Consider the following 7,574-nt stretch of genomic DNA (forward strand, 5'->3'; position numbering starts at 1 on the left):
TACTGTTTTTCATCATACTTTGGAAGTTTGCAGTCATTATGTCTTAAAATATTTTTCCTGCTTCTTCCTCTCTATCCTCTCCTTCTGGTACTCTGAATTCATGTTATGTTGGTGTGCATGCATGTTGTACAATAGTTCTCTGGGGATTTTTCCTTTTCATTTTCTTTCTGCTCTCCAAATAATCTCGATTGCTCTATTTTTAGTATGATCACATTTTTCCTCTTTACTGAATCATTTCCAATAGCATACAAATACGGTAGAAATTCTGCCATCTTAAAAAAATCACTTTCTTGCCCCATAGGCCCTCCAGCTATAACCTCATCTTTCTTCATGTACTCCCCATCCCATAACTAAACTCTTCAAAGGACATATCTATTCCCCCACCCCCTTGGTCTCACTTTAAGACTTTACCTCCACAACTGCATCAAAACTGTCAAGGGAAGCGGACTTGGCCCAGTGGTTAGAGCATCCATCTACCACATGGAAGGTCCGCAGTTCAAGCCCCAGGCCCCCTTGACCCTTGTGGAGCTGGCCCATGTGCAGTGCTGATGCGCACAAGGAGTGCTGTGCCAGGTTGGGGTGTCCCCATGTAGGGGAGTCCCAAGTGCAAGAAGTGCGCCCTGTAAGGAGAGCCGCTCAGCGTGAAAGAAAGTGCAGACTGCCCAAGAATGGTGCCACCCACATGGAGAGTTGACACAAGACGATGCAACAAAAAGAAACACAGATTCCCATGCTGCTGACAACAACAGAAGCGGACAAAGAACATGCAGCAAATAGACACAGAGAACAGACAACTGGGGTGGGAGGGGGGATCATTTTCCCTCCAGATAGCCCAGTGGCTTACTCCCTCACCTCTTCAGATCTTTGCTCAAATATCTTCTGTGAGCCTTTTATCCCACTCCCTCACTGAAAAAATATGAGCAAAGGGATGAGAATGCAGTTCTTATTCCATTTACCTGCTTATCAATTGCTGTGATAAACTACCCCATACCTTGGCTGCTTAAAATAACCAATCTTTTCCTTGCTCATAATTGTGTGGGCCAGCAATTGAGGCTGATCTCACCTTGGGTCACTCATGCCTTTGGTCTTATCTGGCTGCTCAACTGATCTAAGATGTCTTATTCATGTGTATCAGTGGCTGCACCCATCTTCCACTGGTGCACATTATCCAGCAGACTAGCCCAAACTTCGTGTCTCAGGTCTCAAGAGAGCAAGAAAATGGTAGTTGCAAGGCATGTTGTGGCCTGGGTTCAAAAGCCATGCATCATTTTCATTGCACCATATTCGTCAAAGAAAGACACAAAGCCAACCAAGATTCAAGGATGTAGAGAAATATCCTCCCATCTCTTGATAGGACGACTGGTAAAGTCACACGGTAAAGGAAAAAATACATATATGGGCACAGGGAGAATGTGTGGTCATTTTTGTCATTGTTCATTTTCTTTGTGATCACATCAAGTCCTATAGTTTCAAACACCAATCTTCTTTATAAAATTATTTCTTAAAATATCATACAGTAAAATTGATTTTTTAGTGCACAGTAGTATGAGCTTTAACAAATGTAAAGATTAATGTAACCACAACAATCAGGTTACAGAGTATTTCCTTCACCCTAAAGAAATCCCCTTGCACCACCTGCCCCCAACCCCAGCAATAATCCCTGGATATTTTCTTCATACCTATAGTTTGTCTTTTTGAGAATGTCATATAAATGACATTATATAAATATAAATCTATATTTTGAAGTGGCTTCTTTCATTCAGCACGTCCTTGAGATTTATCCAAATCGCTGCATGTGTCAATGGTTCATTCCTTTTTATTGTATTACATTGTATAGATATACCATAGTTTATCAACTCATCTGTGAAGGATATTTGGGTTGTTTAGCTTTTTACTATTATAAATAAAGCTACCATTATTGTATGGTTTTTTTGTGTGTGAATGCCCTTGATACCCAGGACTGGGAGCTCTGCCGCATTCTCTAATGGGACAGCAAGAATCCCAAGTACAGGGGAAGAGACTGGTGAAAGACGATGGCCCATTGAACAGCCCTTGTGATGACTATACTTATGAACCTTTACTTCTGAAATTGAAACTAAGCATAGCATTACAGGGTGCCTAAGCATTACCTCCAGAGGGCCTCCTTGTTGCCCAGATGTGGCCTCTAAACCAAAACTTAGTGTAGAAATGCATTATCTTACCCCCAGTGAGACATGACTCCCAGGGGTGATCCTCCCTGGCACTGAGGGATTACCAAGCATCAACTAGCAGTGCAAGTGGAAAAAGGCCTTGACCAAAAGAGAAAGGGTAAAAATTAGTTTATATGGCTAAGAGACTTAAAAATGAGTCAGAAGGTCATTTCAGAAGTTATGCTTCTGCACATCTCAGCAGGAACCCCCATGGACTGCCAAAGTATGTATTACCTCAAATAGTGGGGCTCCTGAGGGCTCTGGAGACATCCAGATACTATAGACAGGGCAGACAGCTCAGGAGCTTGGCACTCTGCCAATGGACCCTACTTTGGAATTTATGGTTCCCAGTGTAACAGACTCAGTTGTATTTTCCCTAAACATGGCTCTGCTGCCACTCTATTTGAACCTATAGTTGGTGCTGGAGTTTGGAGATATATGTCCAAGAGAATTGAATCTTTGGACTGTCCATGTGCCAACTGGGCCCTGAGCCTCAACGGAGCTGCAACACCTACCCTCCAGTTCATTGGACTCACCCAGACCAACTAACAAGATAATTGACAATGACCACCTCAAGGAACAAAGTCTGCAATTGCAAGAAAGTCCCATCTATCTGCTCCATGGGACCTTAGACCCCTCCCAATGAGAGGTGGAGTAGGCATCACCATCACAGAATCCTCAGGATTTGGGAATGGACAATGGACTAGAGTGGACTTACAGTTGTTCTACTATAGACTTGTTGTGATCCTAGCAATGCAAAGACTTTCATCATGGATATGGAGGCAGTGGCCACTAGAGGTTCTAAGGGGAGGAAGAAGGAAAAATAGGTGTAATTCAGGGGCATTTTTGGGACTTGTGAATTATCCTGAATGACATTTCATTGACAGATTCAGGCCATTGTATAATGTTAATAAGTTGCAAGAATCTGTGGGAATGTAATCTACAACATAAACTATAATCATTGCTTAGTTGCAATACCCCAAGATGTGTTCGTCAATCGTGACAAATGTACCACACTAATGAAGGATGTTGCTGATGTCAGAAAATGTGGGGAGGCCAGGGAAAGAGGCATATGGGAATCCCCTATATTTTTTGTATAACATGTAATCTAAGTTTCTTTGAAAAAAAAAAAAGATACCCAGTATTGGGAATGCTGTGTCATATGGTTAAGTGTATGTTTATCAGAAACTGCCAAACCATTTCCAGGGTGGCTCAATATCTTGTATTCCCACAATGTAGAATTCCGGTGGTTCAACATATTTACCAGCGCCGGGTATTATATTTTTAATTTTAGCCATTCTAGTAATAGGTGTGTAGTGGCATGTTGTAGGTTTAATTTGCCTTCTAATGGGTAATAATGTTGTTTTCATGTGCTTATTAGTCACCCTCATATTCTCTTTGGTGAAGTGCCTTCTCATCTTGCCAATTTTTTAACTGGCTTCTTTTGAGTTTTAAATTTCTTTGCATATTCTGGATATAAGCCCTTAGATATGTGATATTTTCCCATGCTGAAGCATTTCTGTTCATTCTCTTAATGGCTTTTTTTAGGGTGTTGCATGGGCTTAGTGGGGCTGGTCCCAGGGGAGGGGAGCTAGGCTTAAAAAGTGTTGAGCCTCTGGGTGGTGAAGCATGGTTTGAACTAGCACCACAGGATGTGGTGGGGCAGCACAAACTTGATCTTGAAACTGTGGAACTGCTTGGATGGACAGTAGCACTTGCTGGCCTGTTCACCTTCATGATCAGGATGGCGAGGGCACAGGGCACCCAGGACACAATCTAGGGAGAAGGGTAATAAGGCAGATGCCAGGTCCATGAGATCAGCAACCCCCACACACCTGTTTAGCATCTCCAGGGAGGAAGACCTCACATTAACTCTGAGGGGGCACAACACAGTCCCCCAGAGATGAGATTCACTTGTTCACACCACTGTTTAAACTGCTGTTGTGAGAAACTGTGATTCTTCGTTTGGGTGCAAGAACAATGGCTTTTACAGAGCCAAAGTTCTTTATTTGGGTGAAGTCCAAATTACCAATTTTTTTCATGGATGAATTGTGCCTTTTGCGTCATATCTAAGAACATTTTTCTAACCCCAAGTCACAAAGATTTCGTTTTTAAAGTTTTTCTTTTAAAACTTGTATAGTACATCTGCCTTACATTCAGATCTATGATCATTTTTTGAGTTAATTTATGCAGAGTGAAGTTTAAGTCAAATAATTCTTTTTTATTATGAATTCCCAATTGTTCCAGTAACATTTGTTGAAAAGGCTGTTTTCTTTATTGAATTGCATTTGCACCTCTAAAAATAATCAATTGGCCATATCTGCATGGATCTATTTCTAGATTGTTCCACTGATCCATGTTTCTATGCATTCACGAATACCTGTTATAATTGCTGTACCTTTGCAATATTAATTATGTAATGTTAGTACTCCCAGTTTCTTATTTTTGAGAAGTTTTAGCTGTCCTAAAGCCTTTTTCATATAAATTTTAGAGTCAGCTCATCTACATCTACAAAACAATCTTGCTGCGATTTTGATAGTTTGTTAAATCTGTAAGTCAACTTTTGGAAAATTGACATTTTCACTGTTGAGTCTTCCTATCCATGAACATGGTATGCCTCTCCATCTACTTAGGTCTTCTTTGATATTTTTCACCAACATTTAGTAGTTCTCAGCATGCAGATCCTGTATGTGCATTACTAGATTTACATCTAAGAATTTATTTTTTATCCTTATGATTTTGTTTTCAATTATACATTGGTAGGGTATGGAGATATAACTTTTATGTACTGAATTTGTATCCTGTGAACTTGCTAAACATGCTAGTCCTAGGGTTTTTTATTTTGTGGTTAGTTTTGGTAGATACATTGAGATTTTCTACATATTCAGTGTGGTCATCTACAAGTAAGGTCAGTTTTATTTCTTCCTATCCAATCTACATGCTTATTTCCTCTCTTGCCTTACTGCACTGACCAGGATTTCCAATAACATAAAAAAAAAATGGTGAGAGCAGACATGCTTGCCTTTTTCCAGTCTTAGAGGGAAAACATTCACTATTAAGATGCCAGATGTAGATTTTTAGTGGTTGTCCTTCATCAGGTTGAGTACATTCCCTTCTATTTCTGTGTGTTGATAACTTTTACCAAAATTAATGTTTTCTTTGGTCAAATGCCTTTGCTACATCAATTAATAAAATCATGCAATTTTTCTTTAGCCTGTTAATGGTAGATTACTTGATTTCTGAATATTGAAACAAATTCTTGGAATAACACCCTCCTCCTTGGCCATGGATTACACCTGTTCTTTTGGGTTTTTGTGGGGGGGGGGGGGGTCTTTTTTTTGCCAGTCTAGCTATACATTTTTTTACTTATCTTTTTAAAAAACTTAGTTTTGTTAATTCTAACTATTGATTTCTATTCTGTATTTCATGTATCTCCACTCTAATCATTATGACTTCCTTCTACTCACTTTGGTTTTGGCTTGCTCTTCTTTTTCTAGCTCTTCCAGTTGTGCATATAGTTTCTTCTTTTTTTAATGTAAGCATTTAGATAATTTCCCTCTCAGCACTGCCTTTGCTGCACCCCATAATTTTTGGTGTGTTCTGTTCTCATTTTCACTCTTCTAGAGATATTTCCCTTTGTGATTTCTCCTTTGACCAACTGCTTACTTAAAAGCGTGTTAATTTCCACGTCTGCGAATTTTCTAGTTCTCCCTCTGTCATTGATTTCTAGTTTCACTCCACTGGGTTGGAAAAGTTACTTTGCATAATTTTTTTAAAAAATTTTGAGACCTACTTGTGATCCTAAAGGATGATCTGCATGCCCTTAAGAATGTATACTCTGCTGTAGTTGGAAGTGCTCTTTAGGTAGCTACTAGGTCTGGTTGGTTTCTATTATCATTCAAGTCCTCTACTTCCTTATTGATCTTTAGATGTTCTGTCCATTATGGATATGATGTATTGAAGTCTCCTACAATTAATGTAGAACCGACTATTTCTCCTCTCAAATCTATATTTGGCACATATATTTTGGATGCATGTTTCTATCTTGATAAACTGGCCTTTTAATGAGTATATAGCATCCTTCTTTATCCTTTACAAGCATTCTGACCTAAAGTCCATTTTGCTTAATATCACCCTCATTCTCTTTTGAGTACAATTTGCATGGACTATTTTTCAATCCTTTTATTTTCAACTCCCCTGTAGTTTTGAATTTAAAATTTCTTGTGAACAGCAGAAAGTTCATGTTACTAATCCATTCTGCCAATCTCTGCCTTTTGACTAGGAAGTTTACCCATTAACATACATAAACACTGATAATGCAGGATTTCTGCCATTTTACTCTTTGGTCATTTAGTCATATCTTTTATGTCCCTCAATTTTTCCATAACTACCTATTTTTCAGTTAGTTGATCTTTTGTAGTGAGCCCCTTAGAATACTTTCTCAAGTCTTCTGGTGAATATTTTCAATGGGGCTTAAATTTTACATACTAAACCTTTAGCAATCTCAATTTCTTTGATGCCAACTTTACCTTCAATAGCATACACAAAATATGTTCCTATATTCCTCTGTCCTCTGCTTATGATATTGCTTGGAGTAGCCTAATAAAATAAAATACCCCTCTCCAGGGAATTTGTTATGGTCTTGAGCTCTGCTTGGTTCCTTTTCAAGATTTGTATCTCTTTATTGATACTATGTTCAACTGTCATTTTCCTGATGTCCTTCAGCTTTTTGTCCATGTTTTCCTTTAGCTCTTTGAGCATATTTAGAACCATTTTTTAAAAGTCTTTGGTATATCCCAGATTTGGTCCTCTCTTTGATGGTTTCTAATAGTTTAATCTTCTTTGCCAGGGCCATTGCTTCCCATTTCTTTGTATGTTTTGTAATCTTTTGTAGAATCCTGGACATACTGAAGTTTTAATGTTATTCTTGGAACTTGAATTCTGAGGCATCTGTTCTTTAAGTTTGTATCCAACTAGTATATCATGACAGAGATTTCCTTATTTGAATGCCAGGAGCTATCAACAACAAAAAGGAAAAACAAATTTTAAAAGAGCCTTGCAGACTGGCCTGAGTGCTCTCCTTCAGTTTACCTGTCCTAATAATGAGTTTAGCAAACATTACAAGGTAAAAGCATAGGGTCCTATTTTTTTTGGTTTTTTGGGGATTTTTGGACATGCATTATGCATTTTGCACACATGGCCTAAGAATTCCTCTATTTGCATGGACTGTCTCACATCCCTAGGAAAGTGTTTCTTCACCATCCAGGTGCTTCACTGAATGTCCCACAGGTGACATTCCTTTGGCCCAGGCATCTGTGATTTGGGTGTCCTCCTACAGTGTTATGTCAGAGAGCTCTGTGAGCTGCCTCTAGGCACATGGCAAAC

At 39.0% G+C, this 7,574-nt stretch overlaps 1 pseudogene; it reads right to left on the reverse strand.

Moving 5' to 3' along the window:
* Nucleotides 1-4,040: 4,040 nt before the first annotated feature.
* On the reverse strand, nt 4,041-4,165 carry LOC111762664 (small nucleolar RNA SNORA68; annotated as a pseudogene).
* Nucleotides 4,166-7,574: the final 3,409 nt, after the last annotated feature.

The sequence above is a fragment of the Dasypus novemcinctus genome, chromosome 6 (assembly GCF_030445035.2).
Source record: "Dasypus novemcinctus isolate mDasNov1 chromosome 6, mDasNov1.1.hap2, whole genome shotgun sequence".
NCBI classification, from domain to species: Eukaryota; Metazoa; Chordata; class Mammalia; order Cingulata; family Dasypodidae; genus Dasypus; species Dasypus novemcinctus.